The sequence below is a fragment of the Ixodes scapularis genome, unplaced genomic scaffold (assembly GCF_016920785.2).
Source record: "Ixodes scapularis isolate PalLabHiFi unplaced genomic scaffold, ASM1692078v2 PGA_scaffold6__148_contigs__length_123643588, whole genome shotgun sequence".
Taxonomy (NCBI): Eukaryota; Metazoa; Arthropoda; class Arachnida; order Ixodida; family Ixodidae; genus Ixodes; species Ixodes scapularis.
Window position 1 is genome coordinate 89,804,098 of NW_024609881.1, and position 20,383 is coordinate 89,824,480.

Genomic DNA, 20,383 nt, shown 5'->3' on the forward strand with positions numbered 1-20,383 from the left:
CAAAAATAGGCAAAAATAATGAAGTAATTTCAGTATTTTCAAACGTAATCAAAGAACTGTTGGGATTAATTTCTTAAATATGTTTTCCAATGATTACAGAATTACTCAGAAATGTAATCGATTACAAGTTATTTGATTACTTGCAGTGAGAGCCGTACAAGTCTGCGCGCATTGGGTTCATAAAACAAAAGTGAGGAGAAACAATAAACATAAAAGACAATAAAAAAAATCAAAAACAGGTAAGCAGTATATACGGTGATGTATGCGTACCTTCCGTACTGAGTACTTCCGGAATAACGCTCACGTTTGACTGTCGTGTATATATATATACACATTCGCATGCCGTCACGCTAGAGAAATATCTATCAATATTTCATCAGGCCGAAAGACCCATTGTGCTTTGTTCGACGGTGAATTTTTGGCGTGGCAGAGTTGTGGGGCATATCGTTTCCAACTCTCTCCGTCGTAATCCTGTGTACGACGTGCGTTAGCTATATATAAACTCATGTAACAGGTTAATTACCCCCTTGATACCGTGGCATGTTCTCGTGTCGATCCTTCCATCCACATATAAATGCAGAAAATTCGTGGAATTTAGCCTCAGTAAAAGGTAAGTAAAATTTTGACAAAACTAGGCTAGTTCCTTCGATTTTTTTTTGTGACTAGTTGTTGTGATTGTACAAAAGGTGTGTCTAGTTCAGTTTTCTTTTTGTGTTTTTAGTTTAGATTAAATTTTGTATGTTTTTCTCGTTATGTGTGTGTGCACCTTTCTTATAGGTGTTTGAATGTTTGACCGTACCGGGGCTGAGCGCTTCATAGAATTGATTATCGATCATATTCAAATGTATCGAGTCTACGTTTTATTACATGACGCATTCTAAACTGGAATCTACGAATGCATATTGACAGTTATAATAAATATTCTGTGGGTCTGAGAATAATTCAGGCCTTCAAATACTTTCATTTCGTTTCAGCCAAATACGTAAATGTCCCATTACTGCACTTGGAAAAACCACTATGGTTCCACCTCTAATTCTTCCAGATGGTACCTTAAACAAGTTGGTTAATCATGTTTACAAAAAAGAAAATGTGTGTCATAATAAACGTCAGTCTATTGTAGATGTTATGTCTATTAGCTTCGGTCGAAAGTCAATGCTGTGATGCATTCCTTCTCACCGTGTTCATCTTTTGCGTTGCGCGTCTCTGAATTCATGAACAAAGACTTCACTTGGTGCTTCTTATACCGATGCAAATACTATGAGGTCTTTACAATGAAAAAAACAAAGACAATATTTAGGCGTATCGAGCGAGGGTTTTGACCTGGATTCCTCGAATCTGTATATACCTACCCTTCAGCACCTCTTAGTAGACTTTTTATGCATCTCCTCTCATCCGAATGAGAACACGGAGAGATTCAGCGCCGTTCCCACAGCAGTCCCTCCCAACCAGACACGGTTACGGTTACCGCATTAGTGTTATACCGTTACCGTCACGCCTGCCATTTCAAGAGCAATGCAAGGCGATCCGCTTCCGTAACCACCAGGCGGATTTCGTACATCCCTCCCTCCTCCTCTCTCTCTCCCTCGTTTCCATATTACCCCTAGTCACGTAATCCGAGGCCTGTGAAGAAGGTCAAGCGGAACCGAACACTGCCAAGGGCGACATAAAAGAAAGACCAAAAAAAAAAAAATCGTGCATACAGAAATAAGCAGCGAGACAAAGCGGGTGACATGCTACAATAAATGCGGCTGTCGTTTTGTGGATCGACGATGTAGCCGCAGGAACTGGGGTAACCCGCGCTCTGTGTCCTATTGTGTAATAGATTTTTTTTTGTCATTCCTACGTCTATGTTTGTTATTAAACTCGTGCCTGTTTGGGTGTGTGCAATGTATAATGTGTGTGCACATTATAATGTGTTTGTTTCATGTATAGGATGTGTCTAATGCATGGTGAATAATGTACCCGTAATAAAATATGCACGTAATGTAATTCCTGCGTAGTGTTTAGTGTTTACATTTCCGTGATGCAATGTTGTGTGGCTTAACGTGGGTATAGTGTGTAATATAAAATCTGTCTAATGGAATGTGTGTAGTGTCTAATGTACAATATATGGGTGTATATGTGTATGTATAATATATGCGAGTAATTGACAATGTGTGCATAACATGTGTACAATGTGTACTGTGTGTAACGTATAATCTGTATAATGTATAACGCGTGTGTAATGTGTATGTTGCGTGAAAACACGTGGTTTTCATCGCGTGTTTTCAACTTACATTTACGGCTTTGTCTTTAGACCGCCAGGCACTGTGCATTTCTGATTGTTTGCTCGAGAAGGATGGAGAGTAAACCTGCCGTCACAACTTTATGTTCTAGCCGTTAGGTGCCGTCGATTTCGCTGGAGTCGCCAGTAATCTGTGTGTAATGTAACGTGTGTTTAATGTATATCTGTTTGTATATCGACCCCTCTCTGTCGTTCTGATGTGTACCGGTTTCGTGTGATGAAATTGGGCACGGTTGCGAACGCTCCCATCGTCGAGTGTTTGCATCTTATCTTACGTCAAGAGTGATACGTTTCTACACTCTATGATATTTGTAGCGTCTATACTTTCCCGCAAAGCGCTTGGGCGAGCCGGTCACTGCAGTAGACTCTGTTCGAAATGATGCATAGATTATGTGCGGCCGCCATTAGTTGGTCATGCACTGTGAGCACGCATTGGACACGAGCGCTCCGCCAGCATTCGGAGTGCACTCGGAAGTGTTCGGCGTCAACTCGGAACCAATCACGGGCCTCGCGCCGGAAGCGTTGAGGCCAACTAATGGCGGCTGCGCATAATCTATGCATCATTTCACAATTTCGGAAAGCGTCTACTTATAGAGGGAGGTCCGAAAATGACAAGGCTGTGAATTTATTATGTATTTATTATTTAATTTAATTAATTCAGTTAATTCAATATTTAATTCAGTTTAACTCTAGCTGTTCCCGCGTATATAATTATACGTAAAACTTTGCGTACACGTGCATCGAAATTGTTTTTGGAAGATGAGCCGAAGCGTATAAAATACGTTTGTGTAAATATTGTAATTTTATGCACGTGCATACGGAGTTAAATTTATATTTATTACACAATGCTAAACATATCCCATGAGAGATTGATATATTTTCCGATCTCACGCACGTTTATACTTAAAGTGTACATTTTATATCTATATTATAAATCTATAAATCTAACAAGCGTAAAATCTACGCAAAACGATATACTTATAACATTAAGTTAATTTAAAAAGAAAAACAAGAAATATATGTATACCAAATCGACTGCATCGCAAAACAATTACTACGAAAAGCAACATTAAGCGCAAAAGGTTGATATATTGCATAGAATACTTTACCAATCAATGCTTTTCATGCAGTATATTATACATTACTTGAATATATTAGCGACACATATACATTGCACTACACACATTTCAAGTCACTTACTATACGAACTCACGATTAAACTAGTGCGCATAATATGAATAGTTTACTTACCACGAAGTTCACCAACTTGCTACGGAGCGTATTCACTGGATGTCATATTTCAGGGCGACGTTTAGAGCGCGTGCTCAGAACGAGCTCAGATTAATAGGCTGCTAAGACCGGCAGTCTCGAGGGTGCGGAATACACTTGGCAAAAGAACTGTGCAAGCACGCCGTCAGCACTCGCTCAGCAGTTGAGCACACATCATGGCGATCAAACTTAGGATACTTGAGTCCGTTAAAAGTACTCAAAAGCAAGTCATAATTTGCAAAAAAAAAAGGCATATGCAAGGGGGGGGGGGGGGGGGGGGGGACCTTAAATGTTAGGCATTGTAACTAAAGTAAACTGACATTCGGTCCTTGCTTTCAACCATACTGCGTCTCAGACTACATAAAAAAAAAGTAGCCAAGACAAGACAACACGCACAAATATGGGTATACCAAGCAGCCCGGAACGAACCTTGAGCCAAATGAAAGGAAGTTGACTCATTCTATAATGAGGAGAAAGCCAATCTAGGCGAAGCGACTTTCCCCGCTCGCTTCAGAAATTACGACGCGTACTCTGCGCCATTAACAGCCTCTTTTTCTCGGAAATAGCCGGACTCGCTGAATTAAGTTAGAGATAAAACCACCTGATGGTATGCAGAGCGTGATGCACGCTGAACTGGAAAGACGTGCTTAAACTCTAGAGCTGGGGGTCACTGGGGCAACCGGAGCTGTTTGTTTTACTCCGACGAACGAAAGCGAACAGTTCCATTAGAAAAGTTAACAGTAGACCCTTTTTCGAAATTCCGCCTGGCAACCTTGATCGCTATCATCAACTCAGTGTATGCTAAGAGCAAGTTCGTCAGCTTCTTGCGCAGGGGTTGTGGTGACGTCAGAACGATGCCGAGCTCTGATTGGCTTTCAATGAAAGGATTGGGGGTAGACCTCAATTCTAGATACCTTAATTGGTCTACCCACCATTTTGTTTTTTTTCCAATTAGCCAATAAGGGCTCGACATTCTGTCACATCATCGCAACCCCTGTGCAAAAAGCAGACGAACTTGCCCTCCGCCTATGGCGTCTGTGCCAAGCTAATGGCGGTCTTGTTGAGCCTGTTGAAGAAACAAGTCGAAGATACTACTAAGCGGAGGACATATGGAGCCTGCACGTTCGAGACGTCGGTACAACACGATGCGTGAATTAGATACAACGACTGCGTACGTGTTTACTTTGGGTTGGGGGTCCGATCAGTCTTTTGGCGCAAGTTTGGCGCTAAAGCCCTTTGATGACGGTAAGTTAGTCGAGGCGCTTCGTACCGGTCAGATCTTATGTTCACACCTCCGAAACTGAAACAAATCAAGAACTAATGTGCCCACCGCCAGGGGAAACACATGTTATGTCCGCTAGGGTGCTTGTCGAAAGTGAAACTGCTTTTTGAGTACGCTAAAGTCGGAGTATCTGTCCGGTAGTCTGATCAAGTAACATGCAAAACTGAAGTATGTTGTAGTATGTCTACGTGGCAGGTGAGTAGATGTGTCAGGCATGACGAGATACGTCCATATGTTATAAATAAAGTTCCGTTGTTTTTTTGTTTTGTTTGTTTGTTTGTTTGTTTGTTTTGTCCTTTTTTTTTGTGCAAAAATATTGATTAATTTTTGAAAATTAAGTCCCGAGACAGCCTTCACCAAGATCGGAGATACTCGAAAAACACCGAATTGGAGGTACTTTAATAATAATAATAATAATAATAATAATAATAATAATAATATTTTATTCCAGCATTTGATTTTTTTCATTATGTTAGACTCGGGTCTGTCGAAGCCAGGGTTGGCTTGTGTGACACGACCCAGCAATGATGTTACCCAATGTGAGTGGTAGACGGGCGTTCTTGGTATGCTAATAGCAGTCAGTTTAGAAGTTCAAAAATAGTTCACAAATGGCAGTCAGTAGAAATATTTGAAATAGTTCACAAATGGCAGTCAGTATAGATATTTGAAATAATTCACAAATGGCAAAATAAGAAGCACAGAGATTATTGCTATAACTACACTATACCATCCTTCATGGCAAAGCAATATTTAAACACATGGATAAATCAATGTACACTTTCAAAAAGTAATAAAAAAAGTAAATGTTTGGGAAAAAAAGAAAACGGATATGTGTATACAAGCATATATCACACAAAGATGCTCAGAGGCATATATATATACACAAATTTAGATCTACAGATGCGTTCAGGGATACACAAATATACAGTACTCACAGCATAGACACGGATAAAGACACAAACAAATGCCTATGTGAATTCATCACCAACTGAAGAAAGGTCCAAAGAGTTCAAAATGTTATTCGCAAAAAAAAAAAAAAAAATGCATACATGGTTTCTAGCACATTTTTTTCAGGTGCTTTTTTAAAGATCGTAGAGAATCGAGTTGATTAAAAACGTCTGGTAATTTGTCGAAGATGTAAATAATAATAATAATAATAATAATAATAATAATAATAATAATAATAATAACAATTTACGGAACAATTTTTTTTTTCTACGGCTTTCATTTATGCGGATTAAGAACTCAGTTTGCAATGACCAACCCGCGAGGCTTCTTCCTTCTTCAGAACAATACATCCTAGCTCGTGCTTTGTTCTCGGGTAAAATAGCTTTTTTCTTTGCGTTGGTGTCCCGGACGCTGGAGAACCCCATGCCCGTGTCCTATTTTTTTCGACTTAAACCCCAATCAACTTCGATTCGGCTTCCGACACCAAAATATTGATACCGAAAATCATAAAATCTATGCGAGAAATAAACTCCCCCAAAAAACACCCCCGACTTCGAAGAAAAATAAACACTGAAAACAAAAAAAAAAAAAGAAATTATATATATATATATATATATATATATATATATATATATATATATATATATATATATATATATATATATATATATATATAGTTATATATATATATATATATATAGTTATAAAAGTTAAAGTAGTCGCTGCTGTCTTTGGAGCAAAATTTGGGTCCACCTCTTGTGTGTACTGATGACATAACACGAACAGTGGCGCATAGATGGGCGTGTGCCAGATATGCCAGGATGCATGTAATATCTAACCTACAATACTACATCATGCCCACTGTAAATTGACATATTGTATCACAGATAACGTAATACAGTATTCCTTTTTTTTTCTCACAAAGATGTCGATGTTATATGATGTACTTAGTGGGACTGTATATATGCTTTATAAAATGAGAAAATTTACATCTAATGGTATATAATTGTGAAAGAAACAACCGGTGTTTATAAGTAGAATGTTGCATGAGCATAAACCTTTAAATAAACATAAAATACGAAGGGCAGAAAAAATCACGCTTAGGAAAAGTTAATAAACGAACAAAGCGAACTGTCAAAATATTGCTCTTGAAATTTGAAACGACTTTTCACTGGGTCATTGGGCAAAACATTTGACAAGTCATAATGGTTGTAGCAGAACAAATCTTAAGAAAAAAGGATTATAAGCATTTTATCACTTACAACATTCATATTTCTTGTACTCAGCATTGAACAATGGTAGTATATACCATATTCCTAGCGCACACTCACATAAACCGTAAACATTTTCAAATTACAGTATATAAACACATCAATGTTATATGCAAAACTGAAAAAAAGTAAGACACTCATAAGCTTCTTTGCGTGTTACAGCAATATTTATATATTTGTTACATACAAAGCAAGAGAAAGCACTACAGCTAGGTTTCTAAATATAAGTTAATAACTCGTCCCTATGTATCCAGGGATGGGCAGTATTTCAAATACAAGTATTTGAAATACGTATTTCAAATACTTCGTGTATTTTGCATTTGTATTTAATTACAAATTGGGTAATGTATTTGACGTGTGTACTTAAATACTAAAACATGGGTATTTCAAATACAATTGTAATTAAATACAATTTTGTGCGCGAAAATACATCCCTCCAATTTATTGTCACTGTCCAGAGCAGGAAGAAAACTACGTTCTGCACCGAATGCAGTGTCTCTCAATCAAGCACAAGCGTTTAGTGACTTTGTGATTACGGTGCTAATCCAGGGCAAGATAGTGACGAAATCGACGTTCACGGGCAGACTGGATAAATAAGTGCCTGTGACAACTTCTGATGCTTTTCAGCCTGATTTCCATCCATATTTTTGCCTGGAACATTCTAAATGCGTGGGTCGTTCAGATTTTCGTAACTGGTGCGAGTTGCAACAATAAAAAATTACCTAATTAGTGCTGCGCGTCTTTTCGTCTCGGTTCTTTGTTGGTCTACACCAAAATGTAATCGACAAAAAAGCTACTTGAAGCTCTGTACTTTTCTGCACCTATTACGTCCAGGCTGATTACATTTTTTTGTAATTATATTTCTATTACATTACTAGAGCCTCGCACAATAACTCCCGAGTATGCGATGCAAAATTAAAATGAGATACCCAGAAACCCGTAGCAGGTGCCCTGAAGTCGCTGACGCAAATTTTGAGGAATGTATTTGGAAAAGTATTTGGAGGAGATTAAATACATTTGGTTGTATTTGTATCTTGTACTTAAATGCTTTTTTTGGAAATGTAATTATATTTTTAATTAAATACATTTTTAACAAAGTATTTTGTATTTGTATTTAGATACATATTTGCATGTATTTTGCCCATCCCTGTATGTATCCAAGCACAGACCCCCAGCACGTATAACAGTAGTACCCAAAACTTTACGCCCGCTCGAAGCAGACGGGACGTTCTCATCCATGGCCGACCAACAGGTCGAAATCGTTATCCAACAGGCGTCAGGGATTACTGCCGCATACCGACACGACAACCCCAAGCTATTCACTGCCCATAAAAGAACGTTATGAAACCAGGCACGTGCAACGCCACTCAGATTCCATTGTCACTACACGCGGACATGGAGTCATCAAGTGATAAACGCGAGTGCGTCAAGCACTGCGTGAAGTCAACCACTGTCGTTGACCACACCCACACCCCGGAACCGGCACCTTATTGGAGTGTCGTAAACGATCCGGGAAATGGATCTCGACTAAATTTCGGCACCCAGCGTCGTCGGCGCCCGTTTCCGTGTTTATGACAAGCCAACTACCCCGCAATCTGATAACATACGAGCGAAAAAAAAAGTATATCTATCTACTCACTTTATGGGAACGGAATCGGACGACAGGAGGGGTATATCCGTCTGCAACACACCACTAACGACCGTTGCGCCGCGTCGTCTGCTAACTTCGTCTGCTAACCGCGAACCCGGCTAAAACATGGTGGCAGCAGAAATTCTCGGCTCGCTCCACGGCGCAGCACGCACGCAAACTCCACCAACACACACAACGCCCCACAGAAAGACTGCCGCCGCGCCAAGCGAAGGGTAGCCGAAGTGTGGGGAGAGGAACCGGAGAGGAAAAAGCAAGCAAATAAAGATGGAAAAGCCGCGCCAAAAAGCGTGTGACGGCGACTCGTAAATATCAAAGGATAAGAAGGAAAAAAAAAGTAGGTAAACTGGTTGCGGCCTCCGCGAGTCGGCGCTGTTGGACGACGACGGGCCGGCTTCGTTTGCTTCATTCAGTCGCCGCCAATTTGTTTTGTCTCTGAATTTTCTCTTCTCAGCTGGAGGGGAGAAGAGAAAGGAGACAGGAGGGAGGACTAACACAGGATGAACTCTGGGATATGGTCCAAGCGCGCGGAATGCTGAGATTTGTGGAAGCGCGCACAAGGTGGTTTCGTCGTCTGCGATTCGTGCTGTTTCGTACAATACGATTTTGATATGATCTCGCCTCCCCATCGAATACCACGTCGTGGGACGCTTATTTAAGATAACGGCACTTGTTTGAGGTAAATGTTGAGGAAGGTAAATTTCGGCAGGTTGAATTAGGTGAAATTATTAAAAATCAGTCATAATTTCATACTTTCAATTCATAATTCCACCGGGAAGGAGAGATTTTTTTTTGTGTTCCACAACCATTAAAGTACTGTCTTTTCGCATTCCCTGTTGAAAACAGAAAATTTTCTCCTATGATCTGTTCTGTAAACATATAAGGCGGTATATAAATTTTATCAGAAAACAGTCATATAACTTTTTTTTAACAAGTAGGGTTGTGATCTGCGAGATTATGCAGCATTTCAAGTTCCCATGCATCATGTCACAATACATATATACTATGTATATATAAGTTTCTTGATCAGAATGAATCAGCAACGGAAGCAGGTTTTTATTTTATGAATGGGAAAGGAATGGAGAAATTAGATAATGTGCATCCTAGGATATCGTGTTCGTATGTCCTTGCCCCGGACAACCTAGGGTGCCTCAATGTCCCTCTGTTTAGGGTGATGCCACCCTTTGTAGTACACGATGCCGACAGCACGCGCTCACGGGTAAAATGCAAAGAAATTGACGAAAACAAAATGTCGCCATAGTACAGTCAGCGCCAGAAACGCCTGCAGGGACACGCTCTTTCAACAACAAAGAAAAATAAACGTGCGGGACAAAATGACCAGATGTCTCCACCCTAAGCAAAGCGCACATAAAGGCACCCTGGGACACCCCATTGTCGATAAGTAGTATTTAATCAGGTGAAAGTGATTCCAATCCTCCATGGTTTTATTTTCTTAAAAAACAAACTTTTGCATAGCGATTGTTTTCAATAAAAAAAAAAAAAATGTGGTATAAATCGGGAGCATCGGAAAGCTGTAAAGAGTGGTTCAGCTCAAAGCCCTCCTTCCCTCAATAAGACATCTCACTACTCCCCCACTGCGCTTCCGGCTCGGGGCAAGACGTAACATCCGGTGGCTGACCGCGCACTCTAATCTGTCGTTTCTCTTTCTCTGCTTGTCCTTGGCGGGGGTCCGGTGTTGCGAGACGATGTCTGCTACTCCGTTTTAGAAATGATGCCAAGTTCTTTTTTTCTCTCCTTCTGTCCCGTAGCCTCGTTGGTCTGACCGCGGACTAAAGTGACGCATGCCGACGCAGTCGTAGTGACTAAGGCCCGGCGTGACTAGTGGCGCGTCGAAAAGTCACGCTGTAGTAACTGACTAACGTTTTGAAGTTACCTCAATGTCCGTTCCTCTTCCTTACTTCCACCCGCAGACCCATCCCAACTTTCAATTTACGTCCCACGCAAATAACAAAAAAAAAAAAAAACTCCTAAAACACGGAATTTTAGTTATACCTACACTAGTGTTTGGCAAACTGTGGGTTACGACCACAGGGTCACGACAAATTCAGTAATTAAAGAAATTTTTAAAAAAGTGTTTAGTCGAAAAGCAACTAAAGAATGTAAAAAAAAACTATGCGAACTTGGCTTTTTTTTTTAAGCGTCGATGAAAACAAAGTAAAGGTCGCAGCTGAACCCCAAGCCGGAACTTAGAGTTACGATGTCCAAACTCCGAACTCTGTCCTCGTTTTGAGAAACTTTGCTCTTACAAACAAGCTCACTCTATTTCTTTGGAACAGTCATTCCATCTAAACTGCGTTTACGTCGTATGTTTGTTTTTTGTTGTTATTTTCTCGTTGGTTGTTTTTAGCTTAGCTGATTCACTCGCGTCAATTATGTGTTTTACTCTTCGTGCACTGAAATCGAAAAGCTCCTTGCAGCGCGAAAAGCCGGGTATTGGGCACAATGTTTATTTTTAAAACGTTTATTGATTGATCGCAGGGTAGCAGGGTTTAGGAAGCTGTACACTACGCGAAGTACTTCTTGCGAGATTTGGGTGTCAAATAAAAAGCAAAAACGCAGCTTTTTGCGCTACGTTTTGCTCTTGCGTATTGAGCTGTGGGGCATCAACGTACAAGTCAATCTAAAAGAAGGGCTCGCATAACCCACAACAGGGTTATACCAAGGTTGTCAAGTCCACAGGAAATTGCTGATGGCGCGAATATATAACCTACCAAATATTGATTAATTAAATAGATTTCTTTACTCTCTTTAATCTAATTACTATTGAAGAAACGAAGCATGGTGGCAAAATTTCATAGAAGAAAGCTTACATCGGAGAAATCTCCAACACATTAACTGAATAAAAATAAATAGCATTGCGCTGTATGTAAACATTATTGTTGGACAACGAGTTAACTGGACAAATGGCTTCAAGTCGCTTTTGTTAGTGGTCGTGCGATAAAATTATAATGTTATTAAAGGCTTCATTTGGATTGACACCCTCTTTAAACATACAGCCCAGATCACCGTTTATTAAAGCATGGCGCAGTAATTTAGCACAAAGATTTGGTAAACTATGAATTGACTACATTAAATAACCAGTATTTTATAAAGTTCATTTAGAAGGTACTTGAAGTAAAGTACAAAGGGTTATGTACTTCAAGTAAAGTAGTAAATACTCCGCGCACAATTTATTCGAAGTAAGGTACCGTAAAAATTCGAACCCAACTCAAATCGAGAGAAAATTGGGGAATATAAGGAGTAAGCTAACTTTCGGTGTGCAATAAAAAAAAAAGTATAAAAAATCCTATTTTTAGATTACGTGTCTCTGTCAAACTTGTTGTCGCGGCGAGGGGCAATGAAGCAAAGACGACTGCACTTCCCAGTCAGCACTGTTCGCTTAGATACCGCCATAGCTAACTAGACGCATTTACGCCGAGGTCATCGCTGATCCCGACACTACGATTACTAGGAGTGGGCTGTCTTTCGGAGTTTAAAAGAGAATAGCAAATCAAGCCAAAAATAGGGGTGGGTGACTTTTCGGGGGTGGGGCATCCCCCGGGATTTTACGGTACTATAAATACATTGTACTCGCAAAGTAAAGTAGAAGTACTTTTTAAGCACAATCTTTAATGATTTCCTTTCATTCGCTCTACAGATTTTTTTTTTTTTAATTGGAGTACATTGTTTTGGGGGTAATTGGGAGAGCATCAGTTTATTTTTTGGAAATGGCGGCGATTATTGGATAAAGTCAAGTAACCACAGAGAAGTTGTTTTACTCTCGCTGATGAACTATATTCAACACAATCAACTTCTAAGACACCCGTTTGTATCGGTATTATAGCCGCCATTGCTTACAGAAATGACCGGATAACGTCTCGAAAGACGATAGCACGTGTTCACATAATGACCATAACCCTTTTTCTTCTTCTTTTTTTTTTTTTTTTTTTTTTTTTTTTTTTTGTTAGAGGTTGATGTGTTCATATATATACTCGACCTCGAAAGTTGTTTAGTATAGCACTGAGAAAGCCAAGGACGCGAGCGTGTGTTCCTTGAATGAGTTTAATTTCATCGAGCGTAAGAAGGCACTTCTCTGATTAACGCGCTCGTCCCCGTGCCTTTTTCAAAACTTTACGCAGCCATAACACCCTAAAAAAAGAAGTGTTACCTTACACTTTTTTGTCCCATATAATTAGGGTGTGTACTTTCCGGTGTTTATTTGTGAGAAAAATCGGCGGATGTTTTTCGGTGTTTATTTGTTTTCAAAACACTGGTGTATTTCGGTGGAACGTGTCACGACAAGGCTAAAATCGGTGAATATCGGTGAAAAAAAAGCGATTGATCACATACAGAGAGTTCCGATTTTATTCACATAGTTCATACACTTCTTCTCTAGGAAGCAACTATTTCTCACACTTTGTTATCATAGTAGATGCAAGCATACTTTCATGCTTACATCTACACGCAAGGAACGTGCTGCCGTCATGGCAGCACGTTCCTGGCGGTTTGCAACCCGCAAGGATGAAAACGCACGCTCCTGTACGACACGGACGTTGGCAGTGTCTTCCAGGAACCACAGCAACCTCTGAATACATGGCTTGCACCGACATCACTTGGCCAGACACAATGAGAAAAAGGCACGTGAGAGCCTACCCTCCACTGTGTTAATTTTTCCACAAAAGGGGGCCATGGGAGACACAATAGGGGAAAGGCGTATGAGAGCTTAGCTTCCACTGCGTTCACTAGACGCTTTTGACCCCCAAAAAGGAGGGCGCACTGACGCCACCTGCAAGCCATGTATAAACACTGGAAGAATGCAGGATCCACGAGATAACGCGTTCGCTAGGTCGGAAACTAACAACGACCGGTGTTTTTCGGTTTTAACCAGGGCGTAAATATCCAACCACCGGTGTTCTTCGGTTTTAACCGATTTTATATTTTCGTCACCGACGGATGTTTATCGGTGTTTTTCGGTTAAAACCGGAAAATGCACACCTTACATATAATGCACACCAAACTCTTCAATTCGACGTACAGCGCACTATAGTCGAACATACGGCCCCAAATGTTACGAGGGGCTTGACAACGGTGCGATATAACTTATTAAATAGCTAAAGTACGTATCAAAGACCCCGCCCTCCCCCCCCCCCCCCCCCCCCAAAAAAAAAAAAAAAAACAGATTGTGCAGGGGGCCAAAAAAAAACCCGATTATTTTTATTATTTTTTTGTAGTCAATAACACGTGCATTAACTATTTTAATAAGTTGTACCCCACGGCTATCAAGTCCCTCGTGAAAGTTTGTACCATCAGATCGACGTCAGTCCGCTGTACGTCAAACTGAAGTTTTGGGGTTTCTTATACGGGACGAAGGGTGTAATAATACACCCTTTTTTTCGGAGGGTGTAGTTACTGCCTACTGAGAGTGACAAGAGATGGCTTCCGTGGAAGTTCACTCCTGCGGGAACCCGGCAGGGTGGAGATTTTCTACCGATCTGGTGAAAATACATATAAATCCGCACCCCGACAGAAAAAGGATTGGGCAGTGGATGCCAAAAACAACGGAGTAATCCCAACTTTCCCGAAATGCACTTTTTCGTGCCCTTTGTCGACCACTCTGTCCATAGGGAGCCGCCTTATACCGGAAGGCACCAGAAAGTTTACGCTTTAAAAACCGACGACCAGTTCGCGCTTTCCACTTTTCCCCAACTTCCTCCTCTCCCCCTTCTACCCTGTCCACCGTTGCCTCTTTCCTCTTCCCCCAGGGTGAGGAGGATCTTCTGCCTTGCAGAATCTCGAGTCTGGTCGTCGGCCTTTAAGTAAAGTACAAGTACATCATCAACGAATATACACTTCAAGTAATGAAGTTTTAGAGCGCAGCTCTTAGGGGCCCGTTTCCGGCTTGAGCGGCGTCGCCGTCGCCGTCGCCGTCGCCGTCGGCGTAACCGCGCGGTGCATCATGGGAAATGTCCCATAATGCACCGCGCGAACCCCCCACCGGGGTCACGTGACCTCGTGGGGGGTCACGTGACCCCCCGAGGTCACGTGACCCCCCCCCCCCCCCCCGAGGTCACGTGACTCCCCTAAGGTCACGTGACCCCCTCCTCGAGGTCACGTGACCCCCGCCGATGTCGCGTGACCCCCCGATGACGTCATCGTCACTGATGACGTCACCGGCATCCACATCGTCATCGTCATCATCACTGATGACGTCACCGGCATCCACATCGTCATCATCACTGATGACGTCACCGGCATCCACATCGTCATCGTCATCATCAATGATGACGTCGCCGGCATCCGCATCGTCATCGTCATCATCACTGATGACGTCACCGGCATCCACATCGTCATCGTCATCATCACTGATGACGTCACCGGCATCCACATCGTCATCGTCATCATCACTGATGACGTCACCGGCATCCGCATCGTCATCGTCATCATCGCTGATGACGTCACCGGCATTCACATCGTCATCGTCATCATCACTGATGACGTCACCGGCATCCACATCGTCATCGTCATCATCACTATTGACGTCCCCGGCATCCGCATCGTCATCGTCATCATCACTAATGACGTTACCGACATCCGCATTGTCATCGTCATCATCACTGATGACGTCATCAGTGACGTCACTGATGTCGTCACCGGCATCCGCATCGTCATCGTCATTATCACTGATGACGTCATCAGCGACGTCACTGATGACGTCACCGACATTCGCATCGTCATCGTCATCATCACTGGTGAAGTCATCAGTGACGTCACTAATGACGTCATCGGTACCCGCATCACCATCGTCACTGATGACGTCACCAGTGACGTCAGTGATGACATCATCGGCATTGGGGGTCACGTGACCCCCCCTGGTTAGTTTAACCCCCCCCCCCCTAGTGCCCTTCCCTCCTCCTCCTCAAGAGCTGCGCTCTAATCCGGCGTTACAGGGAGTTGTAAGCGGCTTTCATTTTTTAAACCTATTTTACCTATACTTAAAGTAGTACTTTAAGTACAGTGCACTTAAAGTACTTCCCAACACTTTAAATAACAACATGAACAGTTGTACGCAGTGGTCGAATGGAATAATACCAAAATGCTACCTTTCTTCCTTCTCGTATCGTGTTAAAAAAACACAAAATAACGCAGCGCCATTTATTTCTTCACAGTGACGCGCGCTTAATCAGAAAGTTTTGAATACGACATATTCTAAATTTATTAATAACTCTCGACCGAAAAAAGTTCGTGCTTTCATTAAGAAAAAAAGAGAAACAAAAAATGCCCACCTCTGCGCGTTCAAATCAAAAGTGAATTGTCATTATCTTCGAAACGAATATCATTCAAAAGTTTATTACAACTAAATATAGCACGGAAAAGAAGCCAACAAAAAGACACAGACCATTCGCAACCAATACAAGGGTTACCACACCTCCCATGGTTGTGCCTTCAAGCAAGCAATAAACTGTGTTCTCAATTTACACACACAAAAATTAGAATAGAGGCCTGCATTTTGCGTCAGTATGTTTTTTGTTTCTTATTTTTTTTCTGTGTTAAGTTGACGTCATTTTTTACAGCGAAGCTGTTAAGGGCTAGTTTCCCCAGCATCGTGTCCGTCAGCAAACAAAGGATGACACGAAACTCTGGACAGCTACCGCCATCTATAACCGAAGGTGTCCATCAGACAACCTGCTTGTTGGTTGCCTGGTTGCCGCCGTCACTCATAGACGGCGGCAACTTTTCCAGCCTTTCCACTCTGGCTTGCCGACTTGCGGCCGGCCATCACTTCATTCCCACCATAGTACAGCTTCTCTGGTCTTCCGTCTTCACCAAAAAAAAAAAAAAAAAGCTAATTTTTTTTTTTTTGTATTATGGTTTTTTACGATTTTTTAAACATCTTTGCACCAAACCGATGTTCGCGGTAAACGACTTCAAAACGAGACATTTGCACACTCGTGCCAGGAAACCATCCCCAAAATCGCAAGCAAAAACCTAACCGTTCAAAAATTGTAGTTACGCTATTTTTTTAGAAACAAGCATACGTACAGTCGGGAGCAAAAGTTTACGGGGCACGGGAGCGCGTGCCGAAATGCATCGCCGCGCCGTGCAACGGCGCGCTGCCGCATTAAAAAGCCGCGTTTTGCGCATGCGCGTCCTTCGTGCTGGCAGTCATGTCTCTTTCGCTCGTTTCTATCCGACTCACTCCTGATAACCGGGGTCGGCGCCAGGGGCGCAAATTGCCGTTTCACTGGCTGCCATGTCTCGCGTCCTCTTTAGCTGCCTCAGCAGCCGCGCTGGGTGACGGAGCGTCTGGTTGTCCCCCCCTTCCCCCCCCCCCCCCCCCCCCCCCCCGAGCTCCGTCACAAAGCGCGGCCGCGGCGGCTGAGGCGGCTGAAGCAGACGCTCAGCATGACAGCCAGCGAAGCGCTAACTCGCGCCCCTGCCGCCAGCTCCTGTTATCAGGAGTGCGTCGGAAAGAAACGAGCGAAAGAGACAGGATAGCGTGCACGAAAGGCGCGCATGCGCAAAGCGCGGCTCCTTAATGCGGCGCCGCGCCGTCGAACGGCGCGGTAATGCATTTCGGCACGCTCTCCGGTGCCCCGCAAACTTTTGCTCCCGACTGTACGCTGCACACAAACTGCAAATATGGTTTAGTCAAAAGCCTATCTACTTTCTCGAAAAGATGGCGTGGAACAATACTTCGTTGAATTGCAGAGGTAATGGGACCAATCAGGTAGTGTCAAAAGAGCAAGTCATATAGGTCTTTAATGTTTATGATTGGTTAAGCCAGGATAGATCCCGTACAGAAATATGACCAACACCATGATGGTGCGTTTTTGACACTCTCCGATAGGTCCCATCAACTTGTAGCGTCGGCTGGTGAAACATATCACAGCTCTGATCGTCGTGCGTTTATCGCTTGGTGTCCAACTCTTTACTCCGATCATTGTAGCGAGCGATTTATACACATAATGGTCGCATAAATCGCGCAGGTGTCATCACCACGCAAAAACAAAAACCTGCGCGTACACGAAACGTAGCGAGAGGCCTCGCTGCCCCGTCTACACTGGGATCGGTAGCAGCTGGTTCAGAGGTCAAGGGAGACCAGTTCGACGAGACTTCAGTTCATCTCGCGCTTCAGTACCGCTATGCGCGCATCCCTCGTGCCCCGGAATAATCCACATCGTGACCGGAGCCGGTCATTTCGTCGGGTGCCGCAATGAGGCCGCCCCGAGATCGCTGCTCTTGCGGTGAGTCAGTCTCCAAGGATAAGATATCGCCGCGCCTTCGTCGTCAGAGAGCCTTCGGCGTTCAAGAGTCAAGGGGGCACCAAGACAATGAGGGAGGGGGCCTTCGGGCTCGCGGGCGTTGTGTCAGCCTGTTGTATGTATAAGGTATGAAAAGAACGGTAGCCCGCAGGTTCAACCAGCGAATCTGGTTCGTGGTTTCGGTACACAGAGTTCGTGCAATCGTCTAGGAAAAAAACAAGATCCCAGGCATTTGGGCCGATTTAGAGCTGCGGGGCGGAGACGCGGACATCGGCGGTCCCAGTCCCGATGGGCCGATATATCGCTGTGTCTGAAATGCCGAGGCTCAATGTAAAATGGCCCGTAAAACTCGGCGCCTGCACGTAGCATTCTAAACTTTCCGCCAAAGGTGTACTTCATAGGTGAGATCTACGTTGTAAAATTACAAGGCGCACAGTCAACGGCGGACGGCGACGCGGACGATCGAGTCGAGTGACGGGCCGACTTATCAGAATCCCGGAGAAAAGCTCACCGGAAAAAATCTCACCGGAGAAGAGCTCACCGGAGATAAGCTCACCGGAGAAAAGCTCACCGGCCATTGAGCGTATGAAGAAAAAAGCTGACCGATTTTTTTTTCCCTTTTTTTTATAGATGAAGGCTGTTGTATCATGCGTAACATATATTAAATTTATTATCATTAACATTCGTCAACTTTGTAAAAAAGAAAATGTCCATTTCTGTTAAGCTTATTGGGTATATTGCTCCCAAATTTATAATTGCCGGCGAGTATTTTTTGTGGTTTACCCTCTAGGCAACGAAATCCTGACTGAAAACTTTATGAACTTGCAGAACAGGAAAAAGTTTGAAAACTTAATAATATCTGCTTAAAACCTAAAAATCAAAACTCTAAATGCCAAAAATCCGGAAGTGGATGCGCAACACCGCGATGTCTGATATTCTCTTTGAGGCTTTTGTTAACTTCTGAAAAAAATGATAAAACAGTCAATAAGATATCGAGGTGTCTTTCTTCCACGGACATGCACGTTTTCTAGCCGTTCGTGCTGGTGTTTCCACTCGTTGCCTTTGTGGGATAGTGCCCTTCTACGGCGAGCCACCCATGACCTTCACAGCTGCACACTGTCACCGCTGTTACTCGTGACCTATATAAAAACTAGTGTTCTCTAAGGTAGCGAATTGGGCGAGTTGGTAAACGTTATACATGATGGAAACCGCTGAAACGGCGAAGACTGAGTGAGGCCAACACACACGACCAGGACGAGGCTGTTCTCTCAGCTAAAGTATTATTAGTGAAAATAACAGAAAGAAAACAGCGTAGCCGACACTGATTACATCAACAAACACATACTTATCTATCAGGCACAACACAATCTTTGTAGCTGATGTGGTTCACCACACCGCTATTCATATTAGCTCGCGAAGAACAAACCTCTATATCTGAAAGAGCTACAAACGCGCACTGTCAGCTGCCAATAAATTGTTGTCTTTCTTTTCGGTGTCCGATGTTCTGACTTTATACTTGCAGCTTCAGTAATATACAAAATAGATTATTACTAATTTCTGAGGAATTAGTAAATATGCCCAAGAACTTCAATAATATTACAAAAAAATATGACATATTTTTAATGAAGTGACGAATTCGAATTCTGTTAAATTGCCGCGTATGACGCAGAATCCGCTAAGTTAAGAGAACAATTTTAAGAATTGTTGAGCTTTTCTCCGCATTCGCTCAAAGATCGGTGAGCTTTTCTCCGTATCCGCCTGTTTTGCGGTGAGCTTTTCTCCGGTGAGCTTTTCTCCGCCGCCCGAGTTATCAGACAATAGACGCTTTGCAGCAGCCTTCAGTTTTTGTTTCCTCTTATTCCGCTTACTTCCCTTCACCATTACCGCAGCAGGACAGGCTATTGCAATTTTAGTTTTCACTGGATCCTTTTCCCTAGCACTGGCATTTGTGGAAAGATCGTCAACGCCCGCTTCGGTGACTCGGCACCTTGAAGACAAGAGAAGGTCACCAATGGCGTGCAGACTAATTAAACGACAGTTTGAGACACACCCTCACAGCGAAACAGGGTTCATTTCAGGCAGACGCCTTTTATCAAGCAAGCATAAAGCTTGGGTTTGCGCTACTTGGTTTTTCATTATTTTTTGTTCTGCGCTGCGAAAGTTTTCAATCTAGGACGAAGAAGGACAACACACACACACAGGAAAGGCGCAACTAACAATTGGTTTATTTTTCCTTCAAAACAAGCATGGTTGAAAGAAAACACACTGAAAAGATCAAAGAGGGACGTACATAACGAGATCTAACGCAGTCATGCAGTCATGCAAGTGCGGTCGTTGGCCTCCAGTGGGTCACCGAGGGTGATGATGAATTTTTAGCGGCGTTCGGGGTGGTAACTGCGAATGGATTAAGAGTTAGAG

The 20,383-nt window shown here is 42.8% G+C and overlaps 1 protein-coding gene across 1 annotated transcript in view; it reads right to left on the bottom strand.

Annotated features, from left to right (window-relative positions):
• LOC8028603 (sodium/calcium exchanger 3) overlaps positions 1–9,018 on the bottom strand; it is a 54,751-nt gene extending 45,733 nt beyond the window's left edge. The window contains exon 1 of the mRNA XM_029981093.3: positions 8,694–9,018. The gene's annotated coding sequence lies outside the window, so the exon portion shown is untranslated. The remainder of the gene's footprint in view (positions 1–8,693) is intronic.
• Between the last annotated feature and the right edge of the window lie 11,365 nt (positions 9,019–20,383).